Source organism: Poecilia reticulata, linkage group LG6 (assembly GCF_000633615.1).
Source record: "Poecilia reticulata strain Guanapo linkage group LG6, Guppy_female_1.0+MT, whole genome shotgun sequence".
Lineage (NCBI taxonomy): Eukaryota > Metazoa > Chordata > Actinopteri > Cyprinodontiformes > Poeciliidae > Poecilia > Poecilia reticulata.
The window spans coordinates 9,458,400-9,485,181 of NC_024336.1; the positions used below are offsets into that span (position 1 = coordinate 9,458,400).

The 26,782-nt window shown below is 38.9% G+C and overlaps 1 protein-coding gene across 2 annotated transcripts in view; it reads right to left on the bottom strand.

Annotated features, from left to right (window-relative positions):
* The window catches only part of ldlrad4b (low density lipoprotein receptor class A domain containing 4b), a 245,941-nt gene that overhangs the window by 208,505 nt on the left and 10,654 nt on the right, over positions 1-26,782 (bottom strand). The window contains exon 2 of one of the 2 annotated variants that reach the window (XM_017305324.1): positions 14,241-14,329. The exons of the other annotated variant lie outside the window; for it this stretch is intronic. The gene's annotated coding sequence lies outside the window, so the exon portion shown is untranslated. The remainder of the gene's footprint in view (positions 1-14,240; positions 14,330-26,782) is intronic. 2 annotated transcript variants of the gene reach the window in all.

The following is a 26,782-nucleotide window of genomic DNA, read 5'->3' on the forward strand; positions in this document are numbered from 1 at the left end:
ATACACACCATTTTTTCAAACATAGTTGCTTGTTTGAGCTATGAAATGATTCTATGTGGCTGGAAAACATGTAATACTGCCCTTTTAAAACATCTTCCACTGATATAGACATTTTCTGTTGCAATTTCAATTGTTGCCTACCCCATGTTTTATGATCTCAGTTTGTAACTACACTGTAGTTAAGAAACTCCTACATGAGGAGAAGGACGCGTAGGAGCTGAAAGTTCATTGATTCAACATGCCAGACTACAAGGAGAATAAGCCGAAAGGGAAAGAGGAGGAGAAAAGTGCATTAGCTCCCAGACGAAAGCCAGCTTATAGCTTGTATGCACAATTTAACCCGGCTTATCTCCACAAGCTTTACATCCTTCTAACATCCACACGTACATAAATAACATCCTTATTTTGATGAAACACAAGTTCCCATTGCGGTTAATAATACAGTCTTCACTCCCCCCCTCCCCCCCCAACTCCATTGAGCGAGGAAAATAAAGCTCTAGTAAAGTGTTATGGGAGGTGAGATGAGGGTGAGAGACAGGGTGAGGGAGACGGGGGGAAGCAGGCGGAGAGGCAGCAGAGAGGACGCCATAGTGCTGCAATGCAGCAGCAGAGCCGACAAATGGTCCAACTTTGCAAAGCGGGGGCCCGGTTACGCTGCGATGACCCCGTCTGAGCTGTATCTAAGAAGCTCCTTCTTCTCCAAAGATAATCATGCATGACCCACTGGAGGAAGGAGCACACTCAGGCTGACACTTTGCAGCCGCTTTATCAGCCTTTAAGTTCGCGGACATATCTCGAGTTCATTTATCTTTCGCTTCACTCTGAAGGATAATAATGACCGGGCAGCAGGGAGAGGGCTTCGCGGGGCTACGTGTCGCTCGGAGCGATGAGTTTGCTTTCTGCCACGATGGAATGTGTTTAAATATATTTATATATCTTGTCTGGATGATTTTGGAGTTGGAGTTGATAATGATAAGTTTGTTTGTATGACACTCTTTTCAAAACAAAGTTTGGAAAGTGCCAGAAGATACGGGAAAAAAAGACTCTGACTCAAGGTTACATAAGCAAAAAGAAAAGAGGAAAACAGATGGAGGAAACAAAGTGAAGCAGTTTATATAAGAACAATCATTTAATGTCTTTATCTGGAAATACATTTTAATGTATTTCCAGACAAAGACTGTCATTGTATTGCACAAGTAAGTGTCACATTCAGTTGTTACAAGAAAAATGCTACATAATTAAAATTTTACTCATATTTGAAATATGAGTAATATTCAAAGAAAATGTGACTTTGTAATTTAACGCCTTGAATTGGGCCTCTGTCTTTTTAAAAACTCATGCTCTTTCTGAAACTCCACCTTCAGGAAGTCGTTACAACATGGTTCCTCTATGAACCCTTTAACAACGTTTTTTCCAGCATTGTAAAGTAGCTCCTTCAATGAGCTCAGGAAATGAGCTGTTCCACCAAGTGTTTGCTAATTGCTGCTGGCTAGTCTGAAGAAGTTGAGTCACGAGGGGGGGCTGCTCTGTGTGAGGCAGAAACTCAGAAGATTGGAAACAGCAGCTCAGAGGAGGAGCTTCGTCTCGAAGGCGGAGCTAGGTCCACCCAGAATGGCAGCCATTCACAACTGAATGGTTGCCATGGGAGATTAAACTATTTCTCAAACATGCATGAAATAATTAAGGAAACACTCCTGATATGTTTTTGATGAGGGAATCACTTTATAACATAATGTAAAGCTCAAAATGTCAATTTAATATAATACTGCCACTTCAAGTTATTCTAAACGAATAAATGAAATGTTAGAGCAGTTAAGTTACTTTATGTTACTGACGTCATCAGTAGGTGGATACGGTTTGCTTCATGATCGCCAAAAACGTCACATACAGCTATTCCTAAAAAGTTACATTCTGCGAAGCGGAGCGTCACACAGAAAGAGAGGGAGGGGTGGAGTTAAGCTGGTGGGCACTGCTGCATGCAGCCAGCCAGCACAAACAGACTGTCAGGCTACGGCTGTCAGTCAGTGCTGTTGTTGCTGCAGCTGCTGCAGCAAACTGGTGCAGTGCCACAGTTTCCCTCCTTGACTCTGCTCTCCTTGTCGTTCCTCCCCCAGCTGTCTGCCTAACTCTCCTCACACCTGGACGTTGTCCTAAACCTCTCCATCCACTTTTCTTCCCACCCCTAATGTCCTTCACTTTTTTTCAGAATTCATGTAGTTTCTCCCTTCCCGTCTCCTCAACACCCCAGCCCTCGTTCTCCTCCCTTTTTTCTGTGGATCTCCTTTCATCTCTCCACCAAATTTCTTTCCCATAATTTTTCCATTGCTATTCTGTCTTTGTCACTCTCCCAGTACCTGTCTAAGCCTCTCACATCTCCCCCGTCACCTCCTTACTTTTCCATTTCTTAGACTGAAGTGCTTATGAGAATGTTGATTAAAAATCGACACGAGTCAAAGAGGGAAACTGACAGGTCCAATGACACCTTTACAAAGGATCTAACCTTCCCTTGTTCTATCCAGGTCTTTATGGTACAGATCAGACGTGCACTGACTGATGTTTTCTGGCCCATCATCAATAAAAAATCTTTAAAAAGCCTGACCTGCCAATTCCAATTTTGCATGCGACAAATTTTCTTGTCTGAAATGTTGGTAAATATAGCAAGAAAGTTGCTGAGTTGGCAACAGTCGGGTGATTATTATTAACTGCAAATGTGCAGATATGACCTGGTGAGCCGGTCTGTCAGTCAAACTTCTGTCACTGCAGAGCAGTAGAGGACAGTGGTTGGTTTTTACTTTTAGATCTTTTCAGAGGTAGGTAAGATCGGTGGATAAGATCGGCTTCACAGGCAAGTATCGAGAGATCGCTGATCTCCCAAAATTAAGGAAATTGGCGCAGATTTATTTATTAGCTTGCCGGTTCATTGGTGCACCCCTTGTACAGACATAACGGCCTGATACATGCAATCAGCTGGAGAAGTCACAGGTGATCACTTGTGTTTCTTTAAAAAATTCTGAGATAATCAAAGGACAAAGATACCATCTAAAAACTCCACACAAAAGCAATGCAAGAATACTTTTGTAATGAGTGAATACTAAGGCACTTAAAGCTCCTTCCTTATTTTTAAATCAAAAGATTAAAATGGCTGCACTTTCATGCTGTTAAACTCTGAATCTGTTTTATTCTTATAAAACCAGAAGCTAAATGAACACAACCAGACCAAAAACCCTGACCTCCCCTTCCGTTGTTTTGGTCTGATGCAGAGGGTGAAGGTCTCACCGACACCTGTCGTTTTTTTTGGCTTCTGATAGCGCAGCAAATAAAATGAGATTTTCCAACGCATCAATTATTTCTTCCTCCTCTTCCGAAGGAACTGATGGCCAGCAGGTCCAGCAGGGAACCTCAGACATTCCTTTCCATCAGCTCAATCTGAAGATGCAAAGGCATTCTGAGGCCAGATGGAATACACAATTCCCCCAGAGAATTCTGGGTTTTCCCTGGGCAATCCTCCATGAAGGATGTGACTGGAAAACCTCCAGTGGAGGCACCCAGGGGGCATCCTGAGCAGATACCTGAACCTCCTCAACTGACTCCTTTTAACGTGGAAAATCAGCAGCTCTACTTTGAGCAGTCAGCTGATGATAGAGCTTCTCACCCCATCTCCAAGGGCAATGGTAAGTCCAGCCAAACTCCAGAGGAAACTCATTCTGACGTTTGTATCCGGGATCTTGTTCTTCCTACCCAATCTGTTCGTCCATCACCAGGTCCATCCCACCGTCACTCGTGAACAAGACACCAACTCCTCTTCCTGAGGTAGAGACTGATGCCCAACCCATAGGGGGCAGTAAACCTTTCCGTTTGAAAATCCTGGCCTCAAACTCTCACCACACACTTCACACTTCTCCACGACTACGTCTTGAGAAACTGAATGTTTCATTCTTTTATGTTTATAGTATTTCTAAAGTATAGAGAAACATTTCCTTTCTTTCCCCTCATTCTCACCATCTCTCAATTAATTCAGTAGTTTCTACAATGCATGCAAAACCCCAGTTTTTGCAGCCTTTGTCCTTCCCTCCATCTTTGGTTTTCTTCTGCTCAAACTCTGCTTCATCCATTTACACATTACTCTACTTTCATCCAACCTTCCCTTCATGCCTCCCATTCAATCTTCTTTGCATTTATTGTACTGAATATCCTCTCATTTGCCAACTCTTCTCGTACCCAGTTATTCTAGCCCTTTGCTCACCTTGTCTTTCCATTTCACTTTTTCTAACCTTGTGTCTTGTCTCTCATCTTTTTTCCCCTCCTTCCTTCAGAGAGGTGCTCTCATCCCATCTGGTGAAACACTTTGGTTTCTCCTCACCCAGGGCAAGGATCAACTTGAGCCCATTTCACACATGACAGAGTATGCAGCACATCAGTGATGTATGTATACCGCTCGAGGAGCCATTATGGACGAAGAGAGGGCAATGAGGAAGAGTGACTGTATCAGTGTGTGCCTTTTTCTTGGTGATCGGCAACAGTGCTGACTCGAGTCTATCTGAATTTCAATGTTCTTCGCCAAACAGATGCATTGAGATTCTGTCAGCATATTCTGAAATATTCTCAACATAAAAAAAAAGTAATCGGGAGTCGAAACAGCCAATGAAACAGGCAGCTATCGATATGCTCATTTACCCCATGCCAGCAAGACTCAGGGAAAAGTGAGAACGGAGTCATAAAGGCTCATGAGAGCGAAGGCTGAGAGGAAGAAAAGAAAAATGAAAAAGTGAGAGGAAGAACATTATATTTCGCAGAGAGGGCAGGAGGTGAAGACGGAGTGGGCGAGACAGCTTATACTACTCAATCACACATGAATCAAATAGATCAGTTTTTCTACAGGGTGAAATAAAAAAGTGTCTTTGTGCGAGAGCACCATGAGGAGTTGAAAAAATAAAAGTGTGACCGTGGGTGCATGTGGAATATCTGCAAAGTGTTGGTCTGTTTTTTTCAATGTGTGCATAGTCAGTATTGAACTTGAAAGGTTGATTTCACTCTTTGGTCAAGCGCAAAGACAAAGTCTTTGTGTTCCAGCCTCTTAAAACGTGGAGCGAGGCATGTGGTGACTTGACATCGGCAGGTTTTTATTAAGCTCTTTTTACTGTAGAGGAGCCCTTGAACCTGAGCTCATCTGTATGCTCTACCACGCAACTAAACAAGCTGAAAAGACAGAATTTCTGCTACTGTCTTGAGCCGCATGCCTGGCGGTGGATATGCCTCCTGTGCATATCAACAAGACATGAAAACGTTCCCGCTGTGCCTTGATAAACATGACCTGCAGGCTGTGTTAGTTGGCAAAAGAGTTCCTGCTAGCACACACTTTATAGACAAACTAAATATTAAGTTTGGTTAGTGGAAGTTGGTTGTTTTTCTTCCACCAAACAATTTGACCATGTGATACAAATTTTCCTGTCAAAATTTCACACTTTTTCAGTCTTAGACCACAGTCGCCAAGCAGGTCTTAATGCTCAATTCTGAAGTTTTTTCTGAAATTTTATTATTTTTGTGTGATCATACATACTACTAATTAAAAGCGAGCACAATCAAACTTCTGTGTGAACGGTTTACAACCCTAAAACGAACCATGTGCAGGAGCATAACGTAGAAGTCACAAAGCAGCTCACTTCTTATGGAAGTAATGGCTGCCACTGTCTATGGATTAATTTCAAATTTGCTGAAAGGTGGGGGCCGACAAGATTGTCACAAGATCATAACAAGATGAAAGAAGTAAAAAAAAAAAAAAGTTGAGCAATGGGATTGATTGGTTCAGTCATTGTTTGTATCCAGATTTATGACGCCTGTCTCGTGTCAACGACGTGAAAGTTGAATAAAATGCAAAATGACCATTCAGACTGCAGACACTTTAGGAACTATCAGATTCACATTTTATATAATACCACATATGGCAGTGACACACACTGGATTTTTTGGGGGGTTGAAAGATATGGAATTGGGCCATTAAGAACATCTGAAATGGGCTCGCATATGCCTGCTGTCTGAATGTGACCTTAGTTCATTTGCTTCCAATTTAGGTATACATAAAGATGCACATTTGGGATAGAATTAGACAATATTGAGAAACAAATTCAAAAATACCAATGAATGCATTTTCTTTTTCCTCTCCATTACTACGGCATTCCCAAGTCTTTCCTTTATCTCAGAGATCCATTTGGTATAAGCACATAAAAGCCTATTAAAATCTATCCAATTTTCCAAATAGATTAATTAGTAGCAGAATGTGAATGGATGGCAGATGAAAGAAGAACTACCAGAAGTTCAACCTTGCAGACCTTTTCAAGTGCAATATTTCACACACTGAGACTATGATAGCATTTATTGTAAAGATCTAGGTTTGGAGAAAAAGGTAAGAGAAAAATACAAACATATTCTGTACTTTATTTTCTTTTTCCAGGCTCACCGCGAACTTTAAAGTACTTTACCAGAATGCTTTTAACTTAATAATCAACACCAGAATAAGCAGCAGGTGTGGGGTGATCAACTGGATTCAGTAAAACCTGCAGCAGGTGAGCTACTTTTGAAGAATTCTAATAATCATTCTGAAACAATTTCATCAAGTGTGCTGCACTTCACACTAGTAAAATTCAACCTTAGAACAAAAAGAAGCTGGTAAAGGTCAGACATGGTGACAGTTCAAGTTGCGAAGGGTTTAACTTTGCATGTTTAAGTCAAAGTTTGCTCCTCGTGCTCCCTAAGAGGATGAGGATGCTGCTATGGTTGGCAAGCCAGAGAAAAGTGAGAATGTAATTCTCATTGGGACAAATTCATTTCTATCCCTGTTGGAATTTTTCCACCTGAATGGTTTTTCTTCATTTTTCCCCAATTACAAATTCCATATTCTGCAAAACGCAGTTCAGAAATGCAAAAAAAATTGGCTTTTTGGACAACTCAGTTCTGCTGCCTTCTGAACTAAAGCTACTGTGATTAATCAGACCATTTTCTTCTCTTTGTGGCTACAGAACAATGTATTATCTTCCTGCTACCTAAGGTAGATTTAGCTGCAGCTGTAAGGAATATAATGTCACCGAAGGACAAAGTAAATTAAAAACATCCAAATGAAGAGTAAAAGGTTGAGAGCAAAGTACAAGTGGATGACTGCGACTGAAATACCTTAACAGTTATTAATTTGCTTTACAAGATAAGCTGCTTATCTACTGCAGATTCAGACATTATGATTCAATAAAGGTTCGATAAAATTGATGCCTTTTTTGTATTTATCTAAAATCTGCACAAGCTATTTGCTGTGGCAGAAACACAATTTTGAGCGAAATGGTGCAGCTGGGAGATTTGGGGGAATTAGAAAAATGGTAGACATGTGTTCTGGTAGGAGTTGTGAGTCAACATCCGGTAAGTTGAACCGTTACTGGCACTGCCAAGAAAACATGAGCACAACGGCACAGACTCTCTGTACTCAAAGTCATTAGCTATAAATAAAACCAGCTTTGGTTAGGCTTCTTCAAATTACAAGTGAACTATTGGGGGGGGAGAAAAAAAATCATGATAATAGTTAAACATTAGACCAGCAGAAGTCATTTAAAACCAAACCCAAATGATTTTCATTCAAAAGATACGGACACAGTCAGCATAGAAATCCTGGAATCTTGCTGCAGGAGAAGAAAGCTAATTAAAACACTCACTCAAGAGTGAGAATGACATTTTAAACATGAATGTCCTTCTTTCATGTTTACATCAAAAAGGAAACAAAGTAAAGTCAGCATGTGACAACTGAGCCTTAGCAGAACCTCTGTTCTGTCTGTACCTGAGGAGACTTGGGGCAGGAGCAGGTCAGGTTTCAGAGCAGATCAGACATTGTGTTTAAACTGATCAGACTCGGGACAAAATCGGTACAGTGTTGACAGACAGCGTTAGACACAGCTGCGCTGGAGACAGCGTCTCCAGTGATTGAAAAAGCAAACAAGAGAGAGGCATAGGAGAATAAATGAAAGTTACGGAATCATCACACCAGCAACATGACAGCAGAACTAAGGCCCTATGATTTGTGGAAAACACAGATTAAATTCAACTCACCCTGTAATGCTGAATGCCTCCAAACTTGAACGACTATGGATTTTTACAAGCTAAGAGATTTCACCCTTTAACTGACTCTCACTGAGAGCCAAACCCTGTTAGCTGCTCCCTGTCTGTTCGATGTGACGCGCTCAGCTGATGCCCACTCTGCTTCAGACTAACAGTCATGTTGAAGGGATCTCTGCTCAGTGCAGCAATAACAGCAAAGCTCTTAGTTTATGAAGCAGGACAACTGTTTCGTTGTTTTGTCAACATAACACATAATTTACAGTAAAAAGGAAGCTATACTGCAAATACATATATTTCAGTCGTCTTTTTTATTATATTATTATAAGCTGAACATCAAAATTATATAATAGCATATTAGCGCCAATGTAGATAGAAAAAATGGAGTAAATTTCCACCAAAAACCTCAGAAGTTTCAGATTAATCTGAGAAAAGTTTAGAGTTTAAAAAGTCAAACATTTTCTAGAAAAATTTAAAAAATTTAATTAATCTTAGAAATAATATATATTTTTTAATTAGCATAGATCGCAGGCGCACCACTTTTCACTCAAACTGAACAATTTGGATGTTTCTTGTTTTCTGTGCACATGTTGCATTGCCACAGAGTTGCGGTTACACTTTAGGTCTATTTTAACAAATTATTGAAAGCATGAGAGGTGCGTATAGTCAGAATATTTACTCACCAATTCAGTTCTATTTAATCTGTTCAATGCAGTCATATTCTCATAAGGTTTTACTATATGCACATATTACTATGTTGTCCAGATCTATGAGCTGCTTCCAGAATAGTCCAGAGTAATCTGGATACAGAATATGTGTAACCTACATGCCTTTAGGGTGAGCCATTCACAGAAACGATGCCATTTTTTTTTTTTACCAGGAACCTTTTCAAAATGGAAAAAACACAAAGGTGTGTAGGCATATTCAAAGGCATATTCAACCAAAAACTCACTATTATTCTATTGTAATTTGCATGAGTAAAGGAAATGTGTGTGGGAAGGGCTGCATGACTGGCTCCAGCCCAGGGGCCCACCTTCTCCTAAATCCAGCTCTGTTTTTGGCCTTTGTTTAAGACACATTTAGACAACATGCAATGAAACGATAAAACATTACATCACCAAGCACGTTTTGGTTGCAACCTCTGCTTTCTTAAACCTCCCCACAGAGAACATATGTCTGGATGTTTATGGGAGGTGTAAGCACTGACCAAGCAGCAGTACGATAAAATGAATAGGTCTCTGTCTGCACTACACAGAGACATCTAGTTAGTCTGAATTGGGATGATAAAGTTGTCTTATTTGCCAAATATGTGCGGCTCCAGCTGAGAGAAAACCTTTTGTCTGATGAACAATTGTACAAAAATTAGTATTACAGTCAACGGTGTTTGTCACAGCATACTCATAGTCTGTAAAGAAAAGCCATCATAGACTAACAGCTCGCTCTGTGAGACGATGATCATATTGGCACAATGGCATGCTTATTCTTGTGTTTTATTATCCGAATCCAACAATAAACTTTGGGTGTATCGGATCTATAAAGTCTGACATGTGTTCCAACATTTTTTTAATACCGGATCATTTTATGATCAGCAGACGGCCCACAGCCCCAGCGAAGTGATTAAACTGAGACAACATTTGCAGTTTCAGGGAAATTTTATTAAATTCCACATTTCCATTCAATCGAAAACCTAAATTAATGTTTGTCCATCGACATATACTAGAGTCTGGGCATGTGCTTTACAAGAGTCTTGGCATGTGAGAAGGTACAGTAAGAAACAAGGCCAAAAGACAGACAGAAAAGAGCCGAGGTAAGAGGATGGAGCGGGCTGCATGCCTTGAGAAGCGCAGTTGCTCTTGGAGGCCCAGAGAGCTGCCATCTGTCCCAGGGCTGGGGAGGCCAAGCCAGGAGACAAGCTCCCCTGACAGCATGCAACCGCCATATGCTGCTGGAGCGTGTACACGACGAACTGGCATGGCTGAGAGCGACATGGGATGGACTGGCCTGGTCTGGTCTGTGGAAGCTGTGAGCTGAGCTGACCTTAAATGCTACAGCTTCATTTCCATGACAAAAAACGGCCTAAAAGCAGTTGAGCATGCATTGAGATCTCTGCTGAGTCAGGACTACATTGGACTTTTACCATTGCACTTGTCACTGGGTATTGACTGGACAATAAAAATTTTAAAAAAGCCAATATCTGCCAGTTAAGTTGTTGTCATAGCAACATTACGTATAAAAAAAATACTGTAGAGAAGTTTGTATACACTCATCATCGACATAAATGTTAACTTTGGGTTGTAATCATTTATCAAACCCATCTTGGTTCATTGTGGGATGATCATACAATAAACAAGCTCAAACTCCAGGTGAGTCAAATTCTTATTATTTAGTTTGGGTTTTTGATATCCAAGAATACTAACAATGTTAACAAAAGACATCTTAGATACTCCTATTATTGTGGTAAAAGTTGTACATCGTTGGCTTTGGGCACCCAGCCGTGATCTCTCCTACAGCACCAATACGGTGAGAGCTTCGTGTCCTCTTGATGCGAGAGGTGTGTGTTATTGTGTGTTGTTTTGTGATTGTGTCACGACCAGCAAACTTGGCTGGGTCAATAAACCAACCAAGTTTAAAGTTGTTCTGATGTTTGTGTACACACTAATCAATATCACCCCAAGTTAACATCAAAAGTCATATCATGGCATTGTTTCTCTGTTGACGATTAGGAGAAGATGGAGCATGTAGTATTCCATTACTGTTATCCTCCAAATGTGGGTGCAGCCGACGGCACTTAACTTCCAGCCTTCAGTGAGAAGAGCAGGCGGAAGTGCAGACTTTTTGTTGCTTTTGTAACAATGTGTAGTATACCTTTTATACATGATGATTTAGTCCTCCTTCGCATAAACACTAACCCACATGCAGCGTGAGAACTTCAAACTCCATAGCTACATGGTTACCGAGTTCAGCACAGAGTTCATCAGACTCCTGACTTTTTTGCCATCTCTTCCAGCCTCGACAATTTGGTGCATCATAGTCAATAAATATCAACATAGTCGCTACACTGAGACACATCAATAGACATCAAGAGTTAATCTATTAACTCTTGGTTAATGTATTAATTTCAACTGAGCAATTACATAGAATTTGAGGCATTAAATCTAATCAGATGCTGCTGTCGGTTCCCAGAACTCATTTTAAAACTCGCGGTGATAGAGCATTTCAGGTGGAGGCCCAGAGGCTCTGGAACGCTCTCCCTCTATCAATGAGCTGCTCCGACTCAAATGACGCATTTAAAAAAAGGTCTCAAAACTTATCTCTTCAGACTGGCTTTTGGTTAATTTTGTTCATTGATTTTAGATTATTTTATTATTGATGCGTTTCCTTTTTTGTAAAGCACTTTGTGATTTTTATGTCTGTGAAAGGTGCTATATAAATAAAGTTTACTTACTTACTTTAAAAAAATTCAACAGAATTAATCTTTTCTTTTTTTTTTTTACATCCAAAAATTCCAAGCACAAACGACATATGCAACGACGACAAAGCTGCTTCCTTTGACCCAACAGGGGTTCATTTTTGCCTCAAAAAAAGCAAAAATTAACCAAAAAGCAAAAATGATGTCCAATCTGTGTCCAATCTGATTGGACGCTGGAAAAGACTTATGTTAACGTTGTGCTAAAAGAGGTTAGCCTATCACTGAAGCTATTCAGTGCAACATTCTTTCTTAATGCTAAACATGCTGTCAGCATCCATATCTCTAAATAATCTTTGTTCCAGAGAAGTTCCATGAATGCTCAGGAGTTTCTGAAACACTTGAAATGAAAGCTGAGTGGGTATAACAGTACTTTGCACCAATCTGACGGCTGAATAACCTAAATAAGACATTAGCAACAGGAAATATCTTTGTTATTGAGCTCATAAAAAAACAGGTTTCTGAATTGAAAATGTTGTTTATGGATGCAGCCATGGAGCAGAGACAAAGCGCCACCCATGTGAGGACGTCTTAGTCCTCGAAGTGACCGTCACAGATTTGAGTCCCGGCCTGCTGACCTCAGCTGCATGTCTTCCTCCTCTGTCATAACCCACTTTCCTGTCTGACAACTTCTAAATAAAAGGCAATTAGAGTTAATAAAACCTTTATTTTTTTGCCAATGTCTGGTTTTTGACTGAAATGTGATTCATTAATTACAAATCGTGCAAATAACTCCATTAAAAATTTTAATTGAGTCCCATCACTGTTTTTTTTAATATATATTCAGAGTCACTGAATCACATCAGCTCTGTCAGCGCACAGCAGAGCTTACAGGGTATCAAATCCATTCATAAAATTAATTTTGATAACTTTAATATGCTTTCTGTGTGCAGGGAGATGCAAGGATTGGCAATTATCAAAACTGCATCAGCTGGTGATCCCTAAAGACTCAGATCCTTATTAAAAACAAATTATGATACATGTAAATTATTATTATTATTTTTTCTAAAATGACCCTCGCTGCCTGCAGCTGTAAAATTCCTCCATTAAAATGCTATGAAGTTAGTCCACAAGCCATACTGGGGAGAGATGACCGGCTTTGTTATTAGTTTTCAGACATCAACATTCTGAAAATGAAATTTGGATTAGAGGCACATGACTAAAGTTAGACTTTTGAATCTGGCACATACATAGAGAAACGCACGGCTTCTCTCTACGTCAGGAAGAGACAGAAACGTCCAGACAGAGAGGTACAGATGGACCTGCAGATAGACAGCATGGAGGCAGATAGACAAACAAAAGGATAAAGTGAGGTGAGTGCCAGGTAAGCAGACTGTTAGGTTTTATGAGCTGCACACGTAACACACAGCATGAAACAGGAAGGGCTCCTCTCAGCAGCGCTGCCTCTGCTGACACACACACACACACGCGCGCGCAGGCATGCACACACACACACACACACACACACACACACACACACNNNNACACACACACACACACACACACACACACACACACACACGCACGCACCAAAGATTTTATCCGTTAATGTCACGGGTGTCGGTGTGCTCTACTGAATCAGCATGATTCAACATTACTGGACTGCAAACACACTTATCTAAATATTCTTAAGAAAGTATTTCCACTCTGAGGCTTTGTCAAATTTGGAAATCTACATTTGAAATAGACATTGTTGTACAGTCATGTTAGAAAATTTTTATAAAAATACACAATGCGAGGATACTGGTTTCTCAGGATAAAATTACCTTTTAATAAAAACCTTAAAGTAGGTAGTAAACATACTTTTTAATTAAGCCCATATTTCTGGATGAAAAGGTTTATTGGTCTGCTGTAATATGCTAATTTTAAATGTCCTGTTTTTATTAACTAAGTGCAAAATCATAATTTGGAAACAGAAAAAACCCTTTTTAACACATATCTGTGTGTAATTAATCTATATAAAGTGTTTCACTTTGTGATAAAGTTCTGGAAATTAAATATTGTAATATCAATAATATTGTAATTTCCTGAATGGGTCTCTGTGACACAGTACTGACTTAATGAGCACAGTTGATGTTTCCTACAGTGTGTTTTGTCAATCTGATGGTATAATCTTTTAAATAAGTTTATGTTAACCTCCCACATTAAGAGTAATGTTATATTTTAATTATATATTTTTTAAACTGCATCATGTGCGTCATTTCACAATTCACAATTCACAAGAAGTTATAAAAACCTGTCTTTGTGAATGACGTATTGTTTTACTGTCCATAGTCTGAAAACAATAACTAAAATAAGTCATTTTACTGCTCAGTTGTTTACGTCTGACAAAGCACATCAAGCTGAATTCTTATATTGTACCAAAGCATTACTTGAATTATTTAGTAATGTAACAAACTTATGATAAAAGGCCTTCTTGTAAAAAAAGGTTTTACAGAAATAATGATTATGCAAATTTATGTTTAAAATAAAAGTAGATTTTACTTCTATTACAGCTCCTGACCTTAAAGTAAAGCTGCAGCAGGTTTTACAAAAATATGTTTTTTTATTTTGTTTTTTTACAGAATAGTGTCACCATATTGTGACAGTATAAAATGAGACAGATAATCCGTGGAGAGAAAAAAAAAATCAAGCTCCTCTGCCTCCCTGAGCTACAACTGCAGTCTGCAGAAAAAAAACAACTTACCGCTCCAGGAAAACTCTTTATCTGCCGTCATCAGTGGCCATGCTAACCAGCCTTAGCAATTCCTGGCAGACTCTGTTGTGGTAAACCAGCTGTAACGTAGCAGACAGAAAGGGACAGAGCATGAGCAGTGTGTACACGAGGGTGACTTACAGCGCTGAGACCCTTATATAAAGTATTGGCCAATCAGAGCCAATACATCAGCTCTGATTGGCTATTTCTAACTGAATAGTTTCTGCCATTAGTTCTGGGAGTACTGGGAAATGGAAAAGGAGCTTGATTATTTTCCACAGATCATCTATCTCATACTCTACTGTCACGACATAGTGACAGTTTTACCTGCTGCATCTTTAAACCTGCACAGTAAAAATGCTGCTGTTAAAAATTGTGGTGGTAAAGAAGCTTAAAAAAGTTTGGGTCGCCTTTAACTGAAAAAAGTTAGACACAAGTGCAAGGAGAGCAAAAATGTTAGCATGAAGCTCCAGACGACAGCTCTTTTAGTCCAGAGGGTTTATCACACACAGAGGGTGCAGCCCCCTGGTGGGTATGAGCTCAATTCACCCTCACCGACAAATAAATGGCATTTTCGTGTGTGTGTGTGTGTGTGTGTGTGTGTGTGTGTGTGTGTGTGTGTGTGTGTGTGTGTGCGTGCGTGCGTGCGCATGTGTGCATATGTGTGCACATAGCATACGTGTATGGTATTCCACTTGAAACCCCTGAAAGTACCGTCACACCTGGCAAGGTGCCAGTTTCAGAACAGTTAGCAAGGCAGGACTGCAGTGCTCGGCACAAACTAGTAACACACACACACACACACACGCGCGCGCAACGTAGAGATAATGTGACTCTCCTTAAAGAATACATGCCCCTCCAGTGCTTAGAAGTTTGTAGCCTCATTTTCAAGTCTGACCAACTTTACAGGACATTAACCGTTAAGGTCAGGGAAAGCTTTCATACGATCTCCCACATCCAGAGTAATGTTGGAAATATGCTGGCAGTGGAAATGGAAATTCTATGTCAGAACATGATTATCCAAGTGGGGCATTTAGAGTAGAATAGAAATATCCTTTACCGTCTCTATCTCTGAAGAAAACAAACAGTGCTGACAAATAAATGCTGTTGCTGCAATGACAGAAGTGTTGTCATAACACCAAGCTCTTTTGTTCATAAAAATCAACCTTACTTGAACATTTTTCCTGCTGATTTGTAGAAAAAAAGGGTTAAACATCCAAAGGGGTGAATACTTTTTAAAAGTGCTGTAAATTAGGAAGCAGAACATACAAGACTGGAGAAGACTGCTGAACACAACTGGTTTATAATATCTGCTAATTAAGAAGTCTTTGCTGCGTCTTCATTTGATAGCCTTCCAAACAGGTTCCCCTGTTACTGCATGTTTAAAAAGGGTAACCCACTTGGCTCCTTTTTTAGACTCCCTGAGTTGGGTCATTGTTCTGTGGAGGAGAAATCTCTGGGTGTGAGTTCATAAAGAATATTGTTGATAAAGATTTAACATTGGAAAGTGTGTGTTTGACTTTAAAGACGTTGAACATTTGCATAAAAACGCAATTGTGAAGATATTGAAGTGGCCTGCACCGAAACAATTCTATGTGAAATGTGCACAATGTACATAATCAGGCATAACATTAAAATTGAGGGACTGGCAGCAACAGGGAGGCTCCCCCAGCACCAAGCTCCAACCTCCATCAGACCCCTAAAGATCCCCTGTGGTCTCTGGCACCAAGATGCTGGCAAGAGTTTCTGAAAGCCTGTGAGGTAGTTTTTTAAACTTATCCCTGAGATGCTCAGTTGGATTTAACATGTGGGGAAATTTGGAGAATCTTTTAACTCTTCAAACCTGCTGTTTTGCTCCTCAAACCTTTCCTTAGCCATTTCTACTTTGTGGAAGAGGGACAGAGGGAACACCCCTTACAAAATGTCAGTTCCTTCATAGAGTTTTTAAGATGTCCTAACAATGCTTATATACGTTGTGCATGTCAAAGAAACATCAAAACGTGGATGGTAGGATCAAAGTTTTTCCCTGGGTCCAGAAGCTAGGCATTCACATTCACATCGTCAAGTAAAGCACTATGTACTGTATGCACTTCATTTTATTAGCTCTAAGAATTTTGGTCTAAGAAAAGATACAGAATAACAAAATTAAAAGCAAGAAACAAACACATAAAATTGACAGACAGTAGACAGAGTTAGAGGTTTCTCTAGGTATTCACAAAGACTTTCAGTCGCCTAAACTGGATTTAGATCCAAAAAAACTTCCTTAAAGATCTTGGCAAAGGCTACATGGCTATTAGCTTCACCGCAGTCTCTCTCGTGGCATCTCTCTTTTTCTCTCTCTCTCTCTCTCTCGTCTCTCTCACACACACACACACACACACACACACACACACACACACACACACACACACCACACACCAACCTGCAACCTCAACTGACTTCCAGTAGCCTCCGTGACCTGCAGTATCCTGCATTAGCTCACATTCACAAAACAAAAACCTACATGAGCCTACACCAACCCACACTCACTGAGTCATTACACAGCACAAGCAGACAAAATCTCACATGCACACTAAATTCAGTGCAGCTGCCTAGTAACAGGTAGGTTATTTTTAATCGCTCAGGAAGTCTGCAAGAAATTAATTGTTTATCACATGGAATCTAATTGCAAATCAAATGCATGAAATAACTTCACTCCATAATTTAAGTCCGGTCAGTTTAATTCAGGTTAACTCGTTTACAGACTGACCCGCCATGTGTGGAGACACCTCTGGGATTTAATCCCAGAACCCTGCCTGCCATAAAGAACCAGAGCACCACCATGCAGCTTCCTTTGTTTTTAATAGCATCAGACATTACATGCAAATTTTGATTGCTTTATCTCATTTTCAACTTCGTTGAGCATCATAACAGCTTTCACATTATAAAAATACCAACACAAAGTGTTTCCTTTTTTTGTGCGATACACAACATTTTAACAATGGATGGAAATTGTTAAATTTACATGCCTTAACTTGTATTTGTTTGTTTTACAATCAGAATTTGAGTGACAAGTTAAATACAGTGGAACACATTTGCTCGGACTGATATTTAACTTTTCTCAATTTGGAAAGGGCCTTGAGATGATTTTTGTATTGAAGAGGTTTAATAAAAAAATAAATATTCAGGCATTTCTGTCTGGGCACATTATGCTATGAAAAGATGAAGTCAAGAGGTTCGTGTGAAGAGTTTTGTCTGCTCTAACTTCTGCTTCCTTGTTGAAAGAACCGTAATACTGAACTAAATGATACCAAAAGTTCAGATAGAGTTTAATTAGCAAAATCATATCATCCTATTCTGACCTTTTTATGTATTTATTCAATAAGTATTTCCTTCTTTGTCTTTTGAAATTCTAGTTTATTCTAGTTTCCTTAGTGACAGTTTTGGTATGAAATAACTGGCAGAGGTCAGAGACCTTCAGAAACTCTCAAACTAGCAGTAGATGAAATGATGTCCTAGATTATCATTGGTAACTTTTAGAACTGTGGTTCCTAATCCTGGTCCTCAGGCCATATGGCGGGTCAGTACATATTTTAGGATGAATTCACACCAGCACTGTTTAGTCTGCTTCAATCAAACTCTTAATCGTTTACCTAGAAAGTTTGGTTTGTTAAAGGAGGTGTGAATGTGTATTCCAACTCTGATCCGGAACGAAAAAGGCGAACTCTTGGTCTCGGTTGATGTGAACTCTGGTGATGTGAACTCTGGTGCGGTTCTAGAGCATAAGCGGAGAGCGCTCTCAAAGCAGGAAGCGGACCACGATGGGGGGCATTCTGGGTAAATGCAACCAAAATAAACGCATGAGAAATGGTTTATGGTCTTTTGCTAAAGACGAGAAAAATCCTACAACTGCTAAAACTGAACCCACTGCATTTTATTTACATTTTGTACAGAAGGAAGCCCAAGACCAAAAAAATTAATAAAAATGCTCAAGACCAGTCTCAAACCTACCATCAGTGGAGAACATGCCTCTGTTGACAGAACATAAGCTTCAGGTCAAATTATCACAGTTCATGTGTATTTCTCTTTATTTGGGAGTTTTTAATAATTTCAATGGTGTTAAGATGTTTTCTCCATGTCTGAAGCAAAACATCGGTTCACATTTGGAAATCCACATATGTGGATTTCCAAATCAATTGGAAAAACTTAAAACACATAGAAGCAGATTGTGAAAAGAGGGCCAGGGCAGACTAGAGCTAGCAGATTTGATCAATAAGCCGCAACGATTTCGAGCCAAGTTGTTATAAACGATATATCCTGTCACAAGCTGCAGAACTGCTGCATCATCCACCACTAATGCCAAGAATGATCGCCAGGCAGACTTATGATGAGCTCCTTCCCACCAGTTTGCTCCATTATGCCGGCGCTTGCAGTACAGCTTAAGCCATCAACATTATTCCAATCCATACCAGCGGGAAATATGGAAAATAGAAATCACACAGCTCTGCAGCCAAGAAAAGAAAAGTTGCTCCAGTATTCTCACCCTTCCTGTGTAGCTACATTGAACTTGTACGTATTTCTCAGTCAAATGCACATCTGCAACCAGCTGAGGTAAAGAGAGCAAAACATAGCATTTACATGTGGAGAACAAGCACAGAAACCAATCTGGTGAAAAACTTCAAACAGGAAGATAAACATAGATAACTGTGGAACAGTCGATTAGAGAACAATAACTGTCCTTGTAATTTGCTTGAGCTTTGTCATTCACAGCGGTTTTTATCATTTCTGAGGGAATAAACAAATAAATAAACTCTGAGTCACACAAACTGAACCAATTGAAACTCTGAACACTCACTGATCTTGGTTGTCTTCATCTTCACATGAGTTTTAGTCTTCAGGGGTCGTGTTTATCAGATAAGATGGAAGTCCTTCAGGGTGAACATGAGTCTGTCAGAATGATCATCTACCAAGGGGATTATTAAAATCAGCTGGTCATATAAACCATCTCAATCCCACTGATGATGAAGGTTCCTGACTGGATACTGTTAATTCTTCTGTGACAATCAGCTTGAACAACAAACTGAGTCAGTATTTGTTAGCTTACTTTAAAAAAGCTTGTATTTCTGTGAAATCGTGTAATGACCATCCACACACTGAAAAAAATAAATAAAGTCAAAGATTTTGTGCAAATATCTTAGTTCACTTGAAATAAGACAAAACTAACTTACAAGAGACTTTTCATCAAGAATTAGGAGCTTCTTTTAAGTCAGTAATTTCTTATTATTGATGAAGAACGTCTTGCTTCACTGGCAGATTAATTCACTTACTGTAAATCAAAGGAAAAAGTGTCTTGTAATGAGTGAAATAATAACCAGTGAAATTAGCAGATTTTCAGAAGAGACACATAAAGACAAAGTCGGCCTTCTATCTCCTGAAGAACATTTCTAGGATTAGAGGACTAATGTCTCAGCGAGATCTAAAGAAATTCATCCATGTGTTTATCTTTAGCTACAGTAATTACTGCAACAGCATCTTCACAGGTCTGCATAAAAATCAACCCTCCAGCTGCAGCTGATCCAGAAGCTGCTGCTGGTGTTCTGACTAAAACCAGGAAGACAAAGCAGATCACCCCATTCTAGAGTCCTTCTACTGAGGGAATAGACTTTAAAATACTGTTGCTAGTTTATAAATCACTGAACGGTTTAGCATCACAAAACGTTTAAGATCTGCTGTTGCTGAATCAACCTTTTAGATCTCTCAGGGCTTCTGGTTCTGGTTCTAGTTCTGCTCTGCATCCAGCATTCAACAAATCTGGAACAAACTTCCAGAGAACTGGAAAAATAACCACAAACATGCATTAGTATATTTTATGTGCATTTTATGGTGATGATTTTTGATGACTATGATGACAAAATGTAATGTTTGTTGCTTGTTTCATAATTGGTTGTTGTGTTATGTTTCTATCATGTGAAGCATTTCGAAATGGCCTGATGTTGAACTTAATTTGACTTGAGATATTTAAAACAATTGACTGTATGTCAAATTAATTTTTTTCTACAGGGTGTTTCACATTAACTTGTATACTTGTGTACAGTGGATACACAAGTGGATACACACCATCTATGGTTCAGCGTTCACTTATTCGCAGATTCTTCTACGGAACATACCTCCAAATATTTTTTGAAAAATTTGACAGTTTTAACTATAATTGTATTATGTTGTATTTGGTGTGGGGTCTATTAAAATGAGCAGCTATAGGCATTTTTAGAGCATGTCCCAAGTACAAATTTTAGCTATATGGAGGAGGTTATGCCCTGTATTCCCACAAATACTGTGTTACCAGGTACAATTCAAACATGATATTGACCAAATATATTCAGTTGCCTTCAGGCAAACTAAAAGTAGTGCGTAGCCCAAGCAGAACAGGAAAGCAGAACAAAATAAGAAACTTGTAAGCATGCCAAATTTAGCTTCTCATGCACATTCTGGGCATTCTCTGCCTCCGTCTTTTAATGTCAAAGAAATATTTAACATTGTGATTATCTTTAGAAAGACAATAATAACAGCCGAAGACATCCAACACAAACTAGACAGACTCCCAAATGCATCTTTGGGTTCCCACCTTCCCACTCGGCTTATCATCATGAGCTTAGGGCTTTACATCAACTCTCCCTTCTGTGTGTGACAACACAATGCTCAGTGTGGTTAGATGATTGAAGTGCTTTGTCTTAACCTTACATCCTTCACTGAAACGAGGGTGTGTGGGATGCAGTAAGGCGTGCCAACAAGCTGATTTTTCCCCCCCTAATTTAAAAAGCTTGCTCGTGTCCTGAGGGCAGAAAGACGTCCTCCACTAATTTCCATTTCTGAGGCATCAGCAGTACAAGTTTGAGGAGGTCTGCAAGTTTCTTCCAGAAGGAAAAAAAAACTTCTTGGTGAAAGTGAGAATTAAATAAATATACATTTACACAGTTCCCTCAACACAATTCATACAAACTTGTCTCATCAGAATTCCTCTTTGCAGCCCGTCTTAATTCTGACCTCGCAACCATCTGTAGAAAAAAAAAGTATAACATCTCCATCTGATTACTATTCAAGGAGTGTATATATAAATAACCAATGACTAAATGCATAAATGATCATAAGGAAGAGTGCAGAAAAAAAATCCGCTGTGTAGAAAGTTTAACAGTGAACCTGAGGAACAGAAAGAAACGAGGATAAAAGAACCAAAGCAAACCGGTGAGTAAATTACAGTGAAAGCATGCAAGTAAATACAGAGCATGACAGTGTAGCACAAAGTCATCAAGAGTTCCTGAATACCTGCAGAAGAGTTGCAGGGTTTAATGGCAAAAACATAATATGCAGCATTTTACAATAATAATCAAGTTATAAATGCATTCTAGCCTCCCAACTCATAATCATTTCTCAATCAAAAAGTCCATCTAGATTTCTTCCTCCAAAAACAATGATGCATGTATGTTTGCATCATGCCTATCATGAGCAAATTCATCACTGTGACATTCCCAGAGGCAGATTTTAGTGATTGCAGGATTTCTCTTTTGACTTTGGTGAAGGATCACGAGTCATTTTTCCAGCTAGCTAGACTCACGCATTTGTTTTGGTTGCATTTACCCGGAATGCCCTGCACTGCAGTCCACTTCTTGCTGTGGAGCGGTGTTTGGTGCCGTTCAAATATGTGTGTGAACACCAAGCGGTTCACTTCAACCAAACCCAGACCAAGGTTTTTAGGCAGACCAGAGTTTGTGCTTTGGTCCTCATGAATCTGGGAAAAGGCATTGATCGCCATCTTCATCCTCCTCCAACACCAGTTGTTTTCATCGGAGTGGAACTGAGCAGCCTCAGAATTACTTTGTCACACACTTCCTCCGTCTCTTAAATTATGGCAAATAAAAAAAATCTGCTTTTCATTTACTCTATCAATCTTGGTAGAGTAAATGATATTTCTCCATAGCAGCGAAGTCCCTGTCTAAAGAGGGGCGTTCGAAACTTTAGCAGCCTAAATGCTAAATTTAATCATCCCAGCGTCGCCCCGGGGACCCGGGCTCATTAAAACGCTGCAGTAAACCCGACGTGTCACAACAATTAGGCCGTGTTGTCTCAACTTCTGGTACAAGGCGCTTCGATGTTAGCATGCAATCGGGGGGGAGGCTCCTTATCTGCAAGTTCTCTTTAGCTATATTCCCTTCGAGTTCAGCCAGAGTTCACACCAATTCTTTATTCTTTTTTTTTTTTTTTTTAGTTGTAGCCTATGGCAAAGCACAGCCTAGTCGCAGTCTGCATCAATAATGTAGACACCACAGCCTGTTAACATCTCAGCCTTTAGCTAGAGGTCTGCTTGACAGCCATGCACTTAAACAAAGGAGGGCTGGAGCTGTGATTAGCACAAAGAGAACTGAAAGCCGGACAATTTTAAGTGTGGGGGAATAATAATTTGAAGTTCAGAGTACGGTCGAAAAGACGAACACACACTGCTGCTTTAAAGCCAGGAGTACAGTAGATGAAGTGTGTGTGTAGAAATTGGCTTCTGTGGCGTATCTACCAAATGACCACACAGCAGCATAAAAAGGAGTGAATTTCAGCCCCCCAAAAAACTCTGAAATTTTCCCACAAATTGTCGGAATTTGAAAAGTTCTAAATTTGATAGAAAAAACTTGGAAATTTCTGAGTTTAGAAATTTCAACTTTTGACAAAAAATTTCCAAAAGAAAAACATTTTTAACTTGAAACTCAAATTTTGAGATTAATGTCATTAATTTTCAAGAAAAAAAACTTGGAGGTTTCAAAAGTTGCAAATTTGTAGAAAGGCTCAGATATTTTTCTAGAAAAACGTGAAATTTCAGTTTCAAAAGCCAAACATTTTTGAATTTTTAAAACTGAAATTTTAAACTTTTTTTCCCCAAACATTTCTGAGATTTTCACATTTTCAAACTCAGAAATTCCACCCCCCAAAAAAAAAAATTCTCGCATTTTCTTTACTTTTCACACTCAAAAATGTTCTGTTTTTTCTAGATAGTTTCCAAGTTTAATCTCAAAATGTCTAAGGAAAAATGTCATCTGTTTTTTTGGTTTTTTCTCTCTCTCTCTGCAGGGGCCCCAGTACGGCGTGGTATCCACTCTGTCTTACAGACAAACATCTTGGAAGAATCTCAAAAAGCCCCTCATGGCACGCTTTCACATGTAAAACTATAATTTAAAGATTCCAACAAAATTTGGTTTGCAAGAGATTGTGTAAATCTTTCATCAGTAAAACTAAAAAGCCACAGAGGAGGAGACTATTCAGGCTAACAGAACACGCATGAAACGTGTCTGGGTCTCACTCAACAGTCCTTTCTCCCATGCAAGGATGCCACTGAATTATTTAACTACTACTTAGACTCCGTGGTTAAATTAAACTATGCAAACAAGAGCAAACCGGATTAAAATCACATCAGCAGCAAATGAAGCTACTGTTTGACAAAACAGCTTAAACGTCTTCAATGACGCGCATTTGAAGAGGAAGACCTGATGAAACTGCTGTCTTCAGCACTTTTCTTCGCAGGGCTTCTTATCTACTTAATCACCGACGTAGCACTGCGCTTTCTGGACTGCCTCTAATCAGCGTGGGAACTGTGGAAACATTTACCCAATGCTGAGGAGCTCTTCTATAGAGCTTAAGGAGCTGTGAGTTGTGGGAAGTGGATTCGTTAAGAGAACATAAACGACGAGAGCAAATATCTGTCAAGTGTGTTCCATCAGGATCACATGCCAGTCAAGGCAAATCGGCTTTTTTCCTGCGTTTTACTGGAAGTTTATGTATTTAAGTATTATGTAAGGAGTGTAAGGACTGTATGCTGTGAGCGCTGAGGTTCTTTGTGTGTTCAGGTTGCAAATAGAGAAATTATGAGTTTGCTGGTGAGAGACAAATATCACAAGTAACCATACTACTAGTAAAACTGATGACATTTATGCTGAAATTAAAATAGAATTTTGATGAATGTGCAAATGGCAACAATGGTAGAAAAAAATATCAGAATCTTGTATACCTAGTATGTACCAATGGAGGACATCACCTTGATGGAGAGATAGAGACAAGCAGATGAATCAGTATATCATTTCAGAAAGAGCTCAAACAAAATTATTAATCCAGGATTTTACCATTTTAATCTAGCAAATCTCATCTAGGATACAAGGCCAGACTTAAACATTCTACTGGATATTATTCTGGAATCTTACATCTTCATTCTGTATCCTCATGAATTCATTATTCAAAAACTTGACATTTCTGTTGACAACTGAAAACTAAAAAAAAATATTTTTACATACTAATCTGTACAAAAATATGACTTACAAATGTTTAAACATTGGTGCTGCCAGCACTTTGGTTTGTTCCATTTCTTGGCCAATGTCAGCTGTAGCAGGCTCAGAGTTTTCATGACTCAGCACAGTGATGAGTCATGACTGAGAATCAGCGTGCAGAGAGAACGAGAGAGAGGGGGAGGGAATGAGGGAGAAAGAGAGAGAGGCAGAGAGAGAGAGAATGAGGGAGAAAATATGTCCCTGATAAAGTGTGTTTAGTCCACTGGAAAGTCAGAAACTGTTGAGAGAGAAACTGATGTCTATGGAGCGAACTGCAGTTCTGGAGGAGGAACGGCAGAACGCTGGATGCCAGATTGGACAAAAAGCAGGACAGTTTAACTGAAGGGTTTTAAGCATGGACACAAAATTTAATTTTTCCTTATTAAACTGTTAAGTTCAAATATTAACTTTATTAATTTGTAGAAAACTACTATACAGAAAAAAAGTCGTAAGAATTCTGAATCAATTCAAAATGGTCTACAATCTTAAAATGCATTCAAGTTGGATGTTTTAAACGCACTACTGTATTTGCAAATTAACTCTATATAGCTAATATTAGAAATTTAAGTCATGAAATTATATTCACAAATTTATTTTTCTTTAAATGTAAACTGATTAAATTTGATACAGAATGGATCCTTACTCTGTCTTTTCCTCGTGTCAGTCTCATAATAGTTTAAACAGAACCGTGTGAATAGAAATGTTGGTTTCTGAATAAAAAATTATTTCTGAATCGACTTGTGACCCTAAAAATCTGAATCTCATCGCTAGACATTTGCAGATTGAAAAATTATGCATCTTAGTTACGTTTCTGCACAGGTTTATTTAACTAGCTCAGGGCTGCTGTTATAATAATCATCTGCACTTATCTATTTATTCAACACATTTTTTCATTATCCAATCTTTTTTTAATTTTGACTTTTTTTTTTTTAAATATCAAAGTTTTTCAGCAAGTGTTTCATATAACACTGAGTCACATTTTGCTCTAATCATTTACCGGCTCTGACTGCGCTTCAGTTTCCAAACATAACCATGCGTTTTACAAGCCGCCACAAACAACTCAATGTGTTTGTTTCTGAAGCAGCTTAAGGCACTCTCTCAGGTCAGACTCATTGTCTGGGCGCCATATTTTCCTCTGAATTAATGTAAATCTGGAGCCACGTTTACTGATTCATACTGGACCTGGTGTGCCAATGCGCAGACTTCATCCTGCCAACTCCGTTTATTTTTCTGCTACTCGTCTTATAAAACATTACTGTATAGATGTCTAAAACCTGGCATGTAACAAAGCTCTTATTAATAATTCCTAATCATGCTGCACTGAAATGTACATTTTAAGAGCTTCATTTTGTCTTATTGTCATGTTGGAGTTTGCACTGCATAGTTTTTACTTTAACATATTTTTTTTGGGGGGTGGGATTATATTTTATTATGTGGTACATACTTAGTATCATGACTGTTACAAATTAAATAGTTATTGATATTCAAAAGAAAATGTTCAATAAATTCTAATCCCAAAGAATTAATATTTTCCTCTGTGAAATGGGATACACTGCAATACACATACAAATAACTTTTCAGCAAGGTATAGTAGTTTGCTTTAAATCAATAATTTCTTAATATTGATGAAAAAAATCCTACTTCCACTGGCAAATAATTTCACTTATAACGAGAGAAAATGTCTGCCAGTGTAACGAATGCTTCTTATCTATATTCAAGATTTCAATGCCAACAGCCATCACCATCTACAATAATGCTTTGAAGAATTTGAATTACTGTAAGTTAAAATTGGGATCAATGGTATTTTTCGATTTTGAATTGTTGACTGAAAACAAGCTGCTATTTTGCTGAAAAATTAATTGCAAGTTAGTTTCGTCTTATTTCTAAACTATTGTATTCAAACTAGAAACTAGACAAAAATACTTAAGATTTGGTGTTTATGCAGAAAGTATCTGAAAGCGGTTTCTCTTTCTTGAAAGTTGATGAAAAATATTTATTTCATGTAAAAAAAAAGTTGGTAAAAATACCGCAGACGAAAGTTTGGACAGAAATCCAAATATTCCCTTAGAAGCAAGTTTACCGTATTTTCTGCACTATAAGGCGCACCTAAAAGCCTTCAATTTCCTCAAATGCCGACAGTGCACCTTATAATCCGGTGCGCCTTATATATGGCCATAGACATAATACAAGAGTAGATCC